The 17874-nt window shown below is 42.3% G+C and overlaps 1 protein-coding gene across 1 annotated transcript in view; it reads right to left on the bottom strand.

Moving 5' to 3' along the window:
• Positions 1 to 14910, bottom strand: part of LOC139413555 (sodium-coupled neutral amino acid transporter 3-like) — a 70813-nt gene extending 55903 nt beyond the window's left edge. The window contains exon 1 of the mRNA XM_071161061.1: positions 14683 to 14910. The gene's annotated coding sequence lies outside the window, so the exon portion shown is untranslated. The remainder of the gene's footprint in view (positions 1 to 14682) is intronic.
• Positions 14911 to 17874: the final 2964 nt, after the last annotated feature.

Here is a 17874-nt window from a genome sequence, read left to right on the forward strand (position 1 = left end):
TCTCTCACTCATATATATTGAATACTCCCTCCTTTTTCTGTTAATCTGATACATCACACATTACTCATAGAAATGAAGGCTGGAATATAAACATTGTGATGAAGAGAGTGGGAGATACACAGTATTGCAACCACAGCAATAGCTTGGAATCAGGCCCTTATCTGGAAAACAGGCTTCTAACAGGCACACAGAAAATCAGCGGCTGCTTGGCCATGGAAACCCATTTCACGAGCTCCTGACGAACAGTTCCTGTGATGAAGTTGCTTCCAGAGGCAGTTTGGAACTCGGTAATGAGTGTTGCAACCGAAGACAGGCGTTTTTTATATGCTACGCACTTCAGCAATCAGCTGTCCCGTTCTGTGAGCTTGTGTGGCATACCACTTTGCGGCTGAGCCGTTGTTGCTCCCATACGTTTCCACTTCAAAATAGCAGCAATTACAGTTGACCAATTTGACGAACTGACTTGTTGGAAAAGTGGCATCCTATGATGCTGCCACGTTGAAATTCACTGAGCTCTTAAGTAAGGCAATTCTACTGCCAAAGTGAATCTATGGATATTGCATGGCTGTGTTTCCAATTTTACACACCTGTCAGCAATGGGTGTGGCTGAAATAGCCATGTATTGCATCTTAGCTGACATACCTGCTTGCAAGGTCGGTAGACTTTAGAAAACCAAGCAATTACTAAATGTACTGAATAAGACTCAAATTCCTTTCAATCTTTTACCCAGATTTTATCAGAGATGCAGGCAGCTCAATAGGTATGCTTAGATATGCAGAAAAATATACATATTTTTGACATAGAATTAAACATAATTATTATGGCTCTAGATTACAGGAAATAGCTGTTTCAGGTGTTTGAAAAAGGCAAAATTGTCCATCTTCTAAGCCTAGCCCCCATCCAGACCATCTGCCGGCCATCCTCACGTACTTTGTGCTCCCTCAGATTTTTTGGATGCATGACGCCCCTGTATATGTGCGTATGTGTATGCGGCCTGTGGGCTCAGTGTGTCGGCAGTGTGTGTTTGTGTGTGTTTGAATAGGTGTGTATCTGTGGATGAACTCTAATGCAGCGTGGAGGTGTTTGGAAGGGAGTAGAGCTGAGCTGTGTGGTTCCAGTGTCCTACGGCTGGCTGGCTGGGCTGCGTGAAGAAGGAGCTGCAGCTGGGTGACTGGAAATGTGATTTATTTATAGAGCAACCCGCATCACATCCTCACGCTAGCTCACATTCTCACACTTTACACCCCACAGGGAGGAAGTGACACTGTAGAATGCTACATCACACTGGTAACAAGACCACAGCACAGCTAGATCAAATAATCAACCAGGAAATGGAGGACACGGGTATGAGGGTCAGCATGTAGAACACAGGTAGAGAACACTGGTAAGAAAACATAGGGGGAAATCCTAACGTCCACTTTTAAGTCAAAATGCTCACTTAGTCTCCCATTGACACCAACACTCAGTGAAAATTAAGTGGAAGATAGGATTCGCCCCATTGAGTACAGGTACGAGACTAATGATACATGTAGAAGGATAGAGACCCAGTGGTACAGTATATCAGAGCGAAACTAAGTTGGTCGACAGTGTAAACACAGACCAAAGGACAACAGTTGAGAGGTCAGGTAATATTGGCAGATGGCAGTGTAGGTCACTAGTAGCAGACCAGAAGAAGAGGGCTTAACATATGAGCAGTGTTTCCACAATACAGTGGAATGGCAGACCGAACAGATTATGTAAAACAGGTGAGAGGGACCTGGCTCAGGTGTATTGGTCAGATATAGGTGTTTGTAAATACTGATACCAGGATCAACATTGTCAGAATGAGAACAAGAATTGTGGCTTCATAAGGTAGACGACTGCATTCTTTCCTTCACTTCTTTGTAAAGGAACAAAGACAAATTGTATGGCTGAAAAGGTTTCCACCAGAAAAGGTTTCCATGGATATGTTTCCACTGGAAATGTCGTGACACCTGGAGTCTAAAATTCCCAATAGATTGTATGACTGCTGAACAGATAAGAGGCTAGCTATAACGTGGAACAATGATATGATTGATCAAATATCCCACTGGTTCATGAGTGTGCACTAAGTTCGAGATCACTCTGACAATTATGTGGAAGGACAGACTAAAGATGCTGAGCCTTATTAGCTGCTATACGTCATTCTGTCAGATGTTTAGTAAAAAAACTATGCTGTGTCAAGCTGTCACAATCCTCCACATCACATGGAACATTTAAGGAAAGAACTTGCCTGAAGTACATGAACAGTGTTCTAACTCAAGTTCTAACGGTTTAGTGGAATGTCTGTTCATTCATACAGTACAACAGCTCAATTTCTCTTGTATATTATGTTAGAGTAGGAAGGAAGGATTCAGGTTAAGTGTAAAAAAACACGCAAAAAACACCACTTTAAAACAAACACAAGTACATAAGTACATTTAATCGTTTTCGACACAGAAAATGTACCATAGCTCAAATTTCCTCAAGAAATTGATCAGTCTTCGCCAAACAGGTAAGACTGTACCAACGTCAGAAGTACTTTCCTATAAGTTCACAGGGCCAGCAGGCTGTATAGTTTACACTGTGGCTTCAAACATCCATAGCACGAGTCAGCTTGTTTGTGGCACTGGGCAGGATGCTTGGCATAAATGAGAGCATTGGCAAAACAGTATCAGGCATGGACCCATGAGGAAACCTCCATATGGCTAGATGGTATGCTTGTGTCAGCTGTGAAAATGGCAGAGGATAGTCAGCACATGGGCTTGTAGCCTGTATGTATGGCTGAGGCTCCTCCTGCACCACTCAGTGCCAGCTCATCCAGTCATGTGGCCCCAAACAAAGGAGCAAATTCTGCTGGTTCCCCCACATCCTCTCTATTTATTTATTTTTAACCTTTATTTAACTGGGCAAGTCAGTTAAGAACAAATTCTTATTTACAATGGCAGCCTAGAAACAGTGGGTTATCTGCCTTGTTCAGGGACAGAATGATTTTTACTTTGTCAGTTTAGGGATTAGAACTAGCAACCTTTCAGTTACTGCCCCAATACCTAGGCTACCTGCCACCCCTACTCTAGCACATGGATGAGGAGAGAGATTATCTCAGGGGCAACCATCCAGCTGGAAATTCAGCGAGTGGCCTCCACCATGGTTCAGCAGCGTGGACCCAGCTACATCACAAGCCATGGTACCAGGTGGGTCTAGGGCTAGGCTAACTCCACTGTCATGGGACTTGTGAGCACAAGGGCTTTATGTTCAATTCTTTCAAAAGCATTTATAGTTCACAAAACAGCTGAGATAAATACTAGGCCTCCATTCTAAGAACTGTGAGATGTGTGCCATAGCCCTAAATTAGAACCCCAAACAAAGCTCTGGCTCGGCTCAGACCATTCTATTTAAGCCTTGTTTCCACTGGCACTTAAAATTAGGGCCAAATTAAGACCAAATTCGAGCTGGCTTTGAATGGAATTTTCAAATTTGAGCTGGGTCGAGGGAAACCTGGGCCAGCGCAGCCCAGTTTCACAACTGGTGCCAGCTCGATTAGAATTTGGGTTGGTGATGCCTTTACTATGAAACCACCAGCTGATCACTGCTGGATGCTGACACATTTAGCTAGCTCGTCTGGGTTTGTTGCTGTTAGCACACTGACAAGCAGTACTGCAGTAGTCAGTCATGACAGAAATTACACCATAGCTGGATCCTTCAAACATTTTGCACTTCTCAAAAAACGTTTTTGAGAACAGTCAGTCCTCGAATGCTAGCTACCTAACATTAGCTAGCAAATTAGTTGAAACAAGCAAGCTAGCTAACATGAGCTAGCAGGAATTTTAGCTGCCAGGTCGTATTGAGCTAGCTATCTACATCATATCAAACCTGTTGTCTGGTTTTCTTGATTAGCTAGCTAGCCAATAGCCAATGCCATGGCAAGCAAGGTAGGAATTAAACTAGCTAGCCTGTTATGGTAGCTACCGATGACACTAACCATTTAGCTAGCTAACGTTAGCAAGCTAAATACATGGCTCTAAATACATGGGGTAACGTTAGTTACAGCATAGTGAGGGGGAATTAAAATATTCAACATCTTGCTAGCTAGCTAGCTAGCAACATTAGCATAGTCAGCTGCACAGTCACATATTGGCTCTCTAGCAACATTAAATAGATTTTCATTTCTGGAGGCAGTGGAAATGCGATTCGAGCAAGCCCACCAAGGACAGTCCTAACCGGGTTGACTTCAAAATGCCAATGGAAACGAGGATTTAGAAACAGAAATGTAGGGCTCTGGCTCTGCTGAGTGAGGACAGAGTAAACCATTCAGAATGGAAAACGTCACTACAGATCTGAACGTTTCGTTATTTTTTAATGACTATTTTTACTGACCTGAGAGCAATGCGAAATTTGAGTGGCACCTCTCAGATTTTACTTAGTTTGTTCCGGCACCTATTTGCCCGGATCCGGTATGACTTATTTATTGTTTCACTGTTTGCACTGTAGACGTTCTTCTAATAAAAGCGATCAACTTTAAATCAAGTTGCCTCCTCGTTATTTCTTCTGCCCCCCAGAAAGATCATCATGTAAAAACGCAGTGATCCTTCTGCAAAATCATCCTATCAGGCCACACTGATTTCAGACCTGCTCTCTTATTTGTACATAGAGGTTATGGGGAGGGCTGGTGTTGTAAGTAACTGATCTTGACACAGGTCTTGGTAATGGTGGTCAGCTCGTGAAGAGGTCCCTACGTAAAATTACGTCAAGTATCGTCTTCCTACTGAATTTGAATAGAGGGAAAGCCACATAAAAAAATGGATAAGAAAAACGTATAACCCCTGGCTTGTCATGCAGAAATCGAAATTGGAAGAAGGTGGGGCACTAGAAACGACTGGAGTCTAGAAACGACTGGAGGTATTATTCTAGAAAAACAGTGGGTGGAATGAATGTACAGTAAATTAACATCCTATGCCAAACACATAAAACAAATATATATATTGAATTAAAAAACAAAACAAAGAGCCCCCAGAAATAAGGTTTTGGAATATGCCCGAACCAAGGCGCATTTGGTGGCAGCAAGCCTTATAGACAAGACTAGAGGGGACACCCAGGTTATAGTTAACACTAAAAATGAGTCTTCAGAACAGCCTAAGGAGGCTAAACGTCACAGCCACAGGCCTGCTCGTGGCTTTAATTAAGCAAGAAATTGACTCTCAGGAGTTAAATGGATTTGCCATGGGGAGAGTCATTGTGGAAGGTTTTGAAAACTAAGGTAGGACTTTACCTTCATAGTACAGAACAAGTTTGTAATCTGAATATGTGCTTCATATTATCACATAGGCACAAAGCCTATATATTCTCATATGTGTGTTCTGGTGTAGCCTACATTTGAAGTTATATTCCGATATTGTGATATTTGTTCTACTGCCACATGTCTTGTAAGTCCCACAGCTGAGTATGTACGTTTGCATATGGCGTGTGTTATGCAGTATCGTCTAAGAATTTTGCTCTACATTTGATGTCTAGATTAGGCTATAAGAAATTCTGACTTGCCCCTTAACTATACTAAAGTATGTGGGCATACTGAAGTCACGTCTAAAATGCGTTGAATTAATCAGCACCTTGGAGAGTGCTGTCCTTTTCATCACCATAGATAGTAGGCTACTTCCCTGTTTACTCTGTCTGCTGTGTTGTGTTTGACACTTTTTTCTCAATGTGTTCCAGTACCTCAGAGCCCCCCCAAATAATCCTCCTTCTCACGTTCACTATGTGTTCCTGGACCTTCCAATTTACAAATTAAGCACTGCTTGAGAGTCATGATTTGTTTTTCTTAGTGACTCGTTCATTTTGTCTTTTGTTTGACCTTCTGGACGGCTTTCATTAGTTACCACAGCCACAAAGTCAGAATTGGCTATTATGGTAAAAATGTATGAAAAAATCTGATTTTTATAAGATACATTGTAGAAATAGGCAGGGCTTATGACTTTGTGGCTGTGGTAACCAGTGACGACCCTGCCGGCCGCAATTACTACATCAGGATTAATACGCACTCCTCCGGCTCAGCGCCCCTAGAGACATGGTCCGACCAAATGTAAAATAGATCATGCTGCAGTCAGCAACAACAGCATAGAAAAGAAAAATACCTATTTAGAACTGGTCATTGATCACATGGTGCAAGACTGAATGCAATGAATTCATTACTATTTTGTAGAACCAAAACATATTGTGCTTATCTACCTCACGTCAGTCAAGCAATGCATTCCGTCAAGAGTTGTTCACAATCTAGTCCGGTTGCGGCCACAACTAGACCTTGTTTCAAATGTATCAAGAAATAATATTGTTTGTATGCCTAGCAATCAACAAATGTACATTGTTTAAAGCACACAAGTCTCAGTCACAAATTACCAGGGCCGGCCCACCCTTTAGGCAAGATTAGGCAGCCACTATGGCAACAGATTGATGAGGGCGGCATTTTCCTTGCTAAACTGACAAAGACGCACCTCCAACAACACATAAAACCAAATGTTATTTGTCACATGCGCCGAATACACTGGTATAGACTGTACCGTGAAATGCTTGCTTACGAGCCTCCCAACGATGCACAGTTTACCCCTTCAATGCATACGATCACATATTTGTGATCATAGTTGACTGGTCCCTGCTACGTACCATCACAAATATGTGATTGGAACAGCAGCAACAGAATATATGATGCAACAAACCTGTGTAAACAGCATTGTTGTCTGAAAAGCATCTAAACAATGTTTTGTACTGCTGGGAAATAAAGCTATTCACAACTTTATTCCTAAATTTCACCTTTTACTGTAAAAGACAAATGCGAACTACATCATCCAAACATCACACGGAACACATCCACAGCCAAACTCATCCCATAAACCAGTCTCAATAAGGTTGCGCTGACAAAAAAACAAATCATAAGTTAGCGACCTAACAGCTAGACTTGTTAAGAATGTACCACAACTCTGGTGAGCACACCAGAGAAATGTAATATTGTTTAGAGAAGAGATGCATGTCAGCTAAGCTAACAGCAGCTACATTTTTGTTTATGTTTGAAAAGAGAAAACTCCCTAATCCCAGAATGCCATTCACTACAAGACGCTAATAAATAAAGTCAAAGTCAAAGTCAAAGCCCATTGCCTGAAAAATATGATTTTAGTTTGGCCACTTTTCAGCATTTTATAAATCTTCGATGTACTTGTACACAGTGCATACAAGAACTAGAGCACATGACTTGACAAGTCATTTACCATTTTTGACAAATCACAAAGCAAATAAAATGTTATCACCTCACAGATCCTCACCCCAAATACAAGCCTACTACCTAGCCTAACCATAGCGCGAAAGCTAAACAGGGATGAAACCATTTTGGGGGGTTTCATTTCATTTGTGTTGGGTGTTTTTGTAACTTTCTGGGCGTAGTGGGTGCGAAGTCAGGCGCAGGAAGCAGAGAGTACAGGGTAGTGCTTTTTATTGCACACACGGCAAACATAAGCCACCCCACGAAACACAGAGCGCACACAAAACAAATGCCCCAAACACGGGGACTCAAACAGTCCGGAGAAAAGCCCACGAACGAAACACGTCAACATCAAACGTGCACAGTAGGAACACAAAACAATCCCGCACAAAGAGCAGGCGGGCCTACTGGCTAACATAGCCCGACTAATCAGCCTACACACAAAACAGGTGAAACCAATAAACAGAAAGGGGAAAATGGTTCAATGCAGCTAGTAGGCCGGCGACGACAACCGCCGAGCGCCACCCGAACAGGAAGGGGAGCCACCTTCGGTAGGAGTCGTGACAGTTTTTTGTCCATGGGTGATAGAAATCGGTGGAAGATAGCTTGGGGGGATATAATGCAGGAAATATTACTATGATGGGGGAATTATCAATAAATGGGGGGCAAACACAGGGCAAGTTTATACACTGAATAAAAATAAACCCTGAAAAGGGGGGTATGAGCTGGCAAACCTGAGGTACCATAGTTACAATCTGATACCTTGTTCAAAACAACTGGGAACTTGAAAATCTACAACTTCCACTTCAATGCGTTCAAGACAACTGGGAACTGTGAAAAAACAAGCTCTAACTGGAGAAAATCTTTTCAACGGTCATCAATCTTGGAATTCCAACTCGGGAACTTAGGCCTCTTTCTAGGGCTCTGACCTTCTGACCTGAAGATCACTGACGTCATGATTTGACCTCGTATTGAAAGCACCATGAGTTAGTCGAGTGAACTATCCCTTGTTATAACATCTTTGGTCTGATAGACGCTTACGTGACAACCATAATGCATTGTATGATGTCAACAAACATGGCGCCACACATAGCTGGAAAATAGCTTAGCATTAGCTCATCATAATCAGTACAATCTTCAAAAAATAATTTTACACATATCATATGTGTCCATTACAATTCGTGCAGGAATCGGAACGCATGACTTGTCACCAGTACTTGAAAACGTGAATAAAACATACATACATACGTTATGCTACAGTAGAAACAAGAACACAATATACAGAAAATAAGGTACTTACTTTGATAGGAATGCACACATGTCCAAAGTTATTATTTGTAAGGAAAACAACAATGAAGGCAATACGTCCACCAGACAGAAAATGTGCCAGGACGCAAAGGTTTGTGCAAAGTCTGTTCTGACTGGAGATGCGCAATGTCTTCATACTTTATGTGGGGAAACATTGGGGAAGTGCTTGGGCTCTCGATGATGAGAGAAGTTTGCCCAGCTCAGTAAAGATCTCAAACATAAATTGTCCGCAATAGTGAAATGAGCTACTTCTTATGTGAATTAATGAGGAGGCGCAACACTCCTCAATTCAAACTGTTGTCAGAAAATAAAACTTGTTCGAAAATAATTTGAAATGTAGAAGTTGAAACATAGCCTATAGATAATGGTTTGAGGGAAGCGCGGGTTAACTGTCCTGTTGCGTAACATGCATAAAATAAACTCACATTGGGGCAACCGTTAGAGATATTTGGAACTCACATGTGAAAAGCTTTAAAAATAGAATACAAATAAAATAGTAACACAAGAGAAATAAAATAAAATACACAAGAATGGAGCTAAACTCAGCAAAAAAAAGAAATGTCCCCTTTTCAGGACCCTGTCTTTCAAAGATAATTCGTAAAAATCCAAATAACTTCACAGATCTTCATTGTAAAGGGTTTAAACACTGTTTCCCATGCTTCTTCAATGAACCATAAACAATTAATGAACTTGCACCTGTGGAACGGTCGTTAAGACACTAACAGCTTACAGACGGTAGGCAATTAAGGTCACAGTTATGAAATCTTAGGACACTAAAGAGGCCTTTCTAATGACTCAAGGTCCCTGCTCATCTCCGTGAATGTGCCTTTGGCATGCTGCAAGGAGGCATGAGGACTGCTGATGTGGCCAGGGCAATAAATTGCAATGTCCGTACTGTAAGACGCCTAAAACAGCGCTACAGGGAGACAGGACGGACAGCTGATCATCCTCGCAGTGGCAGACCACGTGTAGCAACACCTACACAGGATACGTACATCCAAACTTCACACCTGCGGGACAGGTACAGGATGGCAACAATAACTGCCCGAGTTACACCAGGAACGCACAATCCCTTCATCAGTGCTCAGACTGTCCACAATAGGCTGAGAGAGGCTGGACTGAGGGCTTGTAGGCCTGTGGTAAGGCAGGTCCTCACCAGACATCACCGGCAACAACGTCGCCTATGGGCAAAAACCCACCGACGCAGGACCAGAAAGGACTGGCAAAAAGTGGTCTTCACTGATGAGTCACGGTTTTGTCTCACCAGGGGTGATGGTCGGATTTGCGTTTATCGTCGAAGGAATGAGCGTTACACCGAGGCCTGTACTCTGGAGTTGGATCGATTTGGAGGTGGAGGGTCCGTCATGGTCTGGGGCGGTGTGTCACAACATCATCGGACTGAGCTTGTTGTCATTGCAGGCAATCTCAACGCTGTGCGTTACAGGGAAGACATCCTCCTCCCTCATGTGGTACCCTTCCTGCAGGCTCATCCTGACATGACCCTCCAGCATGAACATGCCACCAGCCATACTGCTCGTTCTGTGTGTGATTTCCTGCAAGACAGGAATGTCAGTGTTCTGCCAAGGCCAGCGAAGAGCCTGGATCTCAATCCCATTGAGTGCGTCTGGGACTTGTTGGATCGGAGGGTGAGGGCTAGGGCCATTCCCCCCAGAAATGTCTGGGAACTTGCAGGTGCCTTGGTGGAAGAGTGGGGAAACATCTCATAGCAAGGACTGGCAAATCTGGTGCAGTCCATGAGGAGATGCACTGCAGTACTTAATGCAGCTGGTGGCCACACCAGATACTGACAGTTGTTTTTAATTTTGACACCCCAGTATGAACCTGAAAGCAGGGTAAAGTGACTAGGCATCAAGATAGATAGTACTAAGAGTAAAATGATGAGTGTATGCATGTGTGTGTGTGTGTAATGTGTGTGTATGTGTGTTTGTGTTGTGTCAGTATGCATGTGTGTGTTGTGTGCGTATGTGAATGTGTGTGGGTTTTGTGTAGGGGTGCCAATGTAGTGTGTGAGAGTGAATGTGTATATGGTGTGTATATACAGTGTATAAACCTCACGTAATCCTGCCTAAAAACAATTACTATTTATCTCTATGAGTGGCATTTGGGCTTTTTCGGTGAGAGTTGATGTCGACCTGTGATAAGAAGTGGCCACTTTGTCAAAGGCAGGGGAGCAAAATAATTTGATTGTCCATTCCCAGCACGCCTCTCCTGGGTGCTGTTGGAGAGACGCATCGCTGTGGTGCTCCACCAACGTTCCGTCACAAAATCATGTAACAGAAATTTACATTTTAGTCATTTAGCAGACACTCTTAACCAGAGTGACTTACAGGAGAAATTAGGGTTAAGTGCCTTGTTCAAGGGAACATCAACAGATTTTTCACATAGTCAGCTCAGTGATTCAAACCAGCAATCTTTCAGTTACTGGCCCCGTGCTTTTAATCTCTAGGCTATATAGCAGATATAGCCTATGGTAGAAAGAGTATGTGGTTTTTCCTGGAGATAATAAGTCAGACACTTTTTACATGTAATGAGACAGACGCTACAGACACTTTTTTACATGTAATGAGACAGACACTACAGACACTTTACATGTAATGAGACAGACACTTTTTACATGTAATGAGACAGACACTTTTTACAACAAGCACATTTCTCAGATCAAATAGCCTAACCTAAATGGCGCCCAATCATATAAAACTGACGTTGTGTGCTGACGTTAACAAACACCATATCCTAAAAACAGGACTGGTCAAAGTAAAATAGACAGTATGGAATGGACAATCAGGCATTCTGCATTTTCCGCTGTTCTCATTGCAAATAGGCTCAGGATAACTCCTGATAAACAGGTAGCTGACATTTAGAGCTTAAATAGCCACATTGATTTGTTACAGGAATCAGGATTAAAAAAGCCATCGCAACTGCCTGTTTGCAAATGGTAGGACATTCATAAAATTCCATTGCAAGTGACACTGTAGGTTACACCCCAGTAAGCACGGACTAACGCCAACTATTTGTTAGCTTAGCTGAAACAAATAGATTAGTACCTCTCCTCACTGATGTCACAATGAGGCCATTGACATAGCAGAGGGGTAAGAGCATGTCTCTGAGTCTGGCCTACTTCTAATTCTAGCCCTGCATCCTGTGCCTAATAGACACCCTGATCACTGCTGAGTGAAAGAGCGTAACTCTGGATGTCCTCCATCAATGCACTCTTACGCACTTCCTCAGATGTTAAATTGAACAGATGAGTGACATAACTTGATACAAACACATGAGTGTTCCTGATGCAGTGGCCTCAATTTCCAAAACTCAGACAAGATTTAGCCTGGTCTATTAGACTGTGGTTATGAAACAGCTTTATGAAATAGAAGTTGTGGAATTGTGTGGTGGACCCGGAGGCATTCCCACAACCAAATTAGACATATTTCATTTGAGGTTTTCATCATTTTATCTTTAGCAAATCTAAAAGTGTGTGTTCTGGGTATTCTAAGACTCTGTGAAAGTAAGAGTCTCAAACACTCTTTTAAAACTGCTCAAATAAGGCCAAAGATCTTTGAGTGGATGCTCTTACAAATCCGGACTGATGCCATGCACATTTCCAAAGAAAAGCTAACCAACCACCTGTTCAAAATATTTTATTTTACTACCTCCCTAATCTTGGTAGCTCAGACAATCAAAAAGATGACAGGTAGTTTTCCCTCTCAGACTAGGGATTTACAAAGTACTTCAATGTACAAACAGAACTTATAAAAGAGTTTGGTTTTCATAGCTGAGGATTTCTCTAATGCGCCTTGACTATATCTGATCAGACATACTTGTAGGTTTAATAGGTTAGAATCCTGAGATGTTCCTTATCATTCTGGTACACTTTCAAAGCCCCTGAGTTGAATTGAACAGGAGCCCACAGTAAGCAGTGGCTGGATTTAACTATGTGGGGAAACAAAAGTTATTAACATGTTATAACATATGTAATAACCACACCAATCGTAAAGCTCTCCAATGTAGTTTCTACCACACATTTCTGACCTGGCTGCAGGTAACCATGATATTACGGTGAGGGGGGTTGAGAGTATAAAATGAATTTGTTGTTGAAGTTGATGTTCCCATCATTTCATTAATTCAGCGAGACAAAGCAAATCACAGCATCAAAACACTTGACAAGACAGTGGCTTATGTCTTCCCACAGTCTTACATCTCTGGGCCTCAAGTCTCTGTAGGGGAGTTCAGTCTTCCTGCATTGCATAATAGTTAAAAAATGTAAAATGTAATTCCTTTCATGTTGACTTGTTATTCCTGCAGAGGTAGAGCAATACATGCAGGCAAGAGGGAGATACATTACAAAGGTAGAAAATACTTTGATACAATAAGATAGGGATAGAGTGAACCCCTCTACCTACTTAGCAGGCCATTAACTCTCACGCCACCATAGTGAAGATGATACAAGGAGCTATAATGTGGGATTCCATTACATGAACAGCACAAACCAAATGCACTTAAGTTTGAGATTCAGAGAGAGCATGGAAAACCATCTGTGAGACAATTATCCTACTAAGGCACTCACTACTAGGTAATTATTACAATACTTGAACTGTGATTCAAGTCATACTGCAAATGTGTATCACACTTGTGCAAATTAGGGTTTTGTAGGGGGGGCCTTGAGTGCCTTGCTCAAGGGCACTGACAGATTTTTCACATTGTAAGCTCAGGTATTCGAACCAGCTACCTTTCGGTTACTGGCCCAAAGCTCTAACCGCTAGGCTACCTGCCGCCCAGTCAGTTACAAAATTACAAAAAGTAATGTTCACAGTCAAACATGTCACTCTCAAAGGATGAAAATCAAACCACTGATCCAATAAGCCTACACACAAAATACATTAATATTTTATGCTACTAATTTGAGCTCAATCAAAAACGACGCTACATAAACACACACACACACACACACACTTGTGTGAATCTGTAGTTCAAAGCACACAGCTCTGGCATTCAGTCCGCTCGGCAGTAAGCCAGTGCTCTGGAGTGGGGGTGGGGGCTGGAGGGGGAGAAGGTGAAGGTGGAGAGAGTGAGACAGAGCATGACTCACTGACGAGCCAGCTTTTTCAAATATAGAAACAGTAGTCTTGACAAGCTGACAGAACAGTAACTCACGCCTGCTCCCTCCTGTCAGCTCCAGCAAACACAGTAGTCTCACCTGCTGCCCTCCCTACAAATAGCCCTCAGAAGGGGCTCCGCCCTCTGGGGCTTCTCAGCAACCCAGGTGTATCTAGAAATGCTTGTTATCTGTCTAATGCATAGTGACCCAGAGTTACAGGGTGGGGGGTGTACAATGGATAATACAACTCAACACACCATATAAAAACGTGTTCCTAAATGCACTATAGGCTTCTGTTGTAGGCTATGTCAATTACAGGGGCCTGATTTGCAAAGGGCAAATTAAAACTTTATTGGACTGGCCTATATGATAATAGCGGAATATCTGCCAATAATAAGCTATAGTATATGCTAGGTTTAAGTAGTAAACGAGAAGGGGGATACGGATAGCCTATTAAAAATGCCACAGCATCTATTGAAGTATCGAAGAAATGTGGCAAATATGCCACATGCTGAATACAGACATTTGTATAACATAAACTAATGGCGAATAAAGTATGAACGATCACTAGCTGTCTTTTTCTGAACTAGAATTTGAAATTGTAGATGACGAAGGCATTATCACCCAGCGTGGCTGCGCAAGTTACAGTATCACCTGGCGAAAGAGCAAGATCCACGAGCACTGTCTGAGAACTGTTACTTCAGTAATATAACGCCACAATAATGTAACAATGTAACAATAATGTAACAGCACTCTTTAGGTACAAGTAATTTGAGAAGATATGTCTTACATTTCAAAAAATGTTTCACAGTATTATTTTTCATTGGAGCGACCATTTGGCTCTAGGTGGCAATCCTATTCGATAACAGGTTCATAATATGAATAGTTGTGACAGTTTGATAGCTATATTTATTCTATATTCAGTAGACCACAAAGGGAATGACGAGGGTGACGAATAGCCGACTATGAATATGAAAATACATTCATTCCACTGAAAATTGACGGTGAATAATAATCTTACCAGAGAGAACTAGAGTGCCACTATGCCAACTCCGGATATCTCCACACGGATCTTTCCTCCGCTGCTTTACAGTTTTTCCTTCATCTAGTGGCTTCTCTTCTTTCTGTTACCTGTTAAATGGCAAAAAAGTATATATATATGTGATCCCTGTTCGCTCCTTCTCAAATGCTATGTAAATGTAATGTGTTCACGAGTAAAATTCTCCTGATCTCTTAAAAGTGGGATGTCGAGTGGGTCCAGGGTCCGCCTACTGCATGCAACCTCCAATCAATTGGTTCTCTCAAGTGCGGTTCCCAGAGCACATGCATGCACTGTGCTTGCTACATACAGTAGCAGCCTACATTTATTTATTTGTTCTGCACTTTAATTGGACGTTGAATAAACTATACATAAATAATGATATCCATATGCATGGTTGGTTTTTGATACATTTTTCTATTTTCTCACCAATGTAGGCTAAATCAAGATGTAGTTGCATGATTACTAAACTGCATCGTAGATCATAGAGAATTTACCCAATAATATGGAAGAGAGCATATCACACACAATAGACTGTGTTTTATTTGATGTATTCTCATTCCTTTAGTGATTTAGTTCTATTCTTATGCAAATCTACATACAGTGGGGCAAAAAAGTATTTAGTCAGCCACCAATTGTGCAAGTTCTCCCACTTAAAAAGATGAGAGAGGCCTGTAATTTTCATCATAGGTACACTTCAACTATGACAGACAAAATGGAAAATAAGTATTTGGTCAGAAACAAGCAAGATTTCTGGCTCTCACAGACCTGTAACTTCTTCTTTAAGAGGTTCCTCTGTCCTCCACTTGTTACCTGTATTAATGGCACCTGTTTGAACTTGTTATCAGTATAAAAGACACCTGTCCACAACCTCAAACAGTCACACTCCAAACTCCACTATGGCCAAGACCAAAGAGCTGTCAAAGGACACCAGAAACAAAATTGTAGACCTGCACCAGGCTGGGAAGACTGAATCTGCAATAGGTAAGCAGCTTGGTTTGAAGAAATCAATTGTGGGAGCAATTATTAGGAAATGGAAGACATACAAGACCACTGATAATCTCCCTCGATCTGGGGCTCCACGCAAGATCTCACCCCGTTGGGTCAAAATGATCACAAGAACGGTGAGCAAAAATCCCAGAACCACACGGGGGGACCTAGTGAATGACCTGCAGAGAGCTGGGACCAAAGTAACAAAGCCTACCATCAGTAACACACTACGTCGCCAGGGACTCACATCCTGCAGTGCCAGATGTGTCCCCTGCTTAAGCCAGTATATGTCCAGGCCCGTCTGAAGTTTGCTAGAGAGCATTTGGATGATCCAGAAGAAGATTGGGAGAATGTCATATGGTCAGATGAAACCAAAATATAACTTTTTGGTAAAAACTCAACTTGTCGTGTTTGGAGGACAAAGAATGCTGAGTTGCATCCAAAGAACACCATACCTACTGTGAAGCATGGGGGTGGAAACATCATGCTTTGGGGCTGTTTTTCTGCAAAGGGACCAGGACCACTGATCCGTGTAAAGGAAAGAATGAATGGGGCCATGTATCGTGAGATTTTGAGTGAAAACCTCCTTCCATCAGCAAGGGCATTGAAGATGAAACGTGGCTGGGTCTTTCAGCATGACAATGATCCCAAACACACCGCCCGGGCAACGAAGGAGTGGCTTCGTAAGAAGCATTTCAAGGTCCTGGAGTAGCCTAGCCAGTCTCCAGATCTCAAGCCCATAGAAAATCGTTGGAGGGAGTTGAAAGTCTTTGTTGCCCAGCAACAGCCCTAAAACATCACTGCTCTAGAGGAGATCAGCATGGAGGAATGGGCCAAAATACCAGCAACAGTGTGTGAAAACCTTGTGAAGACTTACAGAAAACGTTTGACCTCTGTCATTGCCAACAAAGGGTATATAACAAAGTATTGAGATAAACTTTTGTTATTGACCAAATACTTATTTTCCACCATAATTTGCAAATAAATTCATTAAAAATCCTACAGTGTGATTTTCTGGATTTGTTTTCTCATTTTGTCTGTCATAGTGTACCTATGTGTACCTATGATGAAAATTACAGGCCTCTCTCATCTTTTTAAGTGGGAGAACTTGCACAATTGGTGGCTGACTAAATACTTTTTTGCCCCACTGTACTTGGCTATTCCATTCCTGTTCAAGGCATGATGAGCCACCACTTGCAGTGATCTGCTTTGAAGCAGGTGCCACAGAGATGCCATGCAGAAGCATGTCTCAAGACTCTCTTTTGTTTACACACACACACACACACACACCATTTCTGGGTCATTGACTGTCTGCTATTCATGAGAGTGCAAAGTGATGCCATAGGGCTTAAAGTGTCCTATTTCTCATGTTCACATTAGGAAGCTCCCTACCTACATAGGCCTTTCAGTGTTTCTCTCCAAACAGCACTTTGGGCCCCAATGCCTTATGAATAGGATGATGATAGTGACACGCTGAAAGTGTTCTACAGAGGCTCAAATAGATGCATATTCACAGGGAGGATATACATTCATTATATATCTGAATTACATCTGAATTACAGCTGGGATATTTTTCTCCCTCATGTGGTGTCTTATATATGGATGAGCCACTCCATCTCCTTTGAAGTTGTCAGAGCACTGCAGGCCTAGTGAGTAGTGCAGGGGACATTTCCCCTCTGGAATCTAGAAGCCCAGCAGCTGTTCTTAGGGGGCCCAGTGGGGATTTGTTACCTTTTGGGCCATGGAGGCGCAGGCAGCACCATGTGCAGTTCAAAGGTCACTGGAGAACCAGAGCAGATGTACACTATGACACAGTTCTGTCTCTTATTACAGAGCAGTCTATTTACAGTATACATTTGGACACTTGAAATACACTCAGCGGCCAGTTTATTAGGTACACCATCCTGTTTACAAAAATTGTTAACACCTACAGACAGTAAGTCAAGTGGCTTGCTGTACTTAGCAGGTAGACAGGCATCGAGGCATTCAGTTACTGTTCGATTGAATGTTAGACTGGGCAAAATGAGTGACCTAAGTGACTTGGAGCATGAAATGATCGTTGGTGCCAGGCACGCCGGTTCCAGTATCTCAGAAACGGCCGGCCTCCTGGGCTTTTCATGCCTGACAGTGTCTAGGGTTTACCGAGAATGGTGCGACAAACAAAAAACTTCCAGTCAGCGGCAG

The sequence above is a fragment of the Oncorhynchus clarkii genome, chromosome 7 (genome assembly GCF_045791955.1).
Source record: "Oncorhynchus clarkii lewisi isolate Uvic-CL-2024 chromosome 7, UVic_Ocla_1.0, whole genome shotgun sequence".
NCBI lineage: Eukaryota > Metazoa > Chordata > Actinopteri > Salmoniformes > Salmonidae > Oncorhynchus > Oncorhynchus clarkii.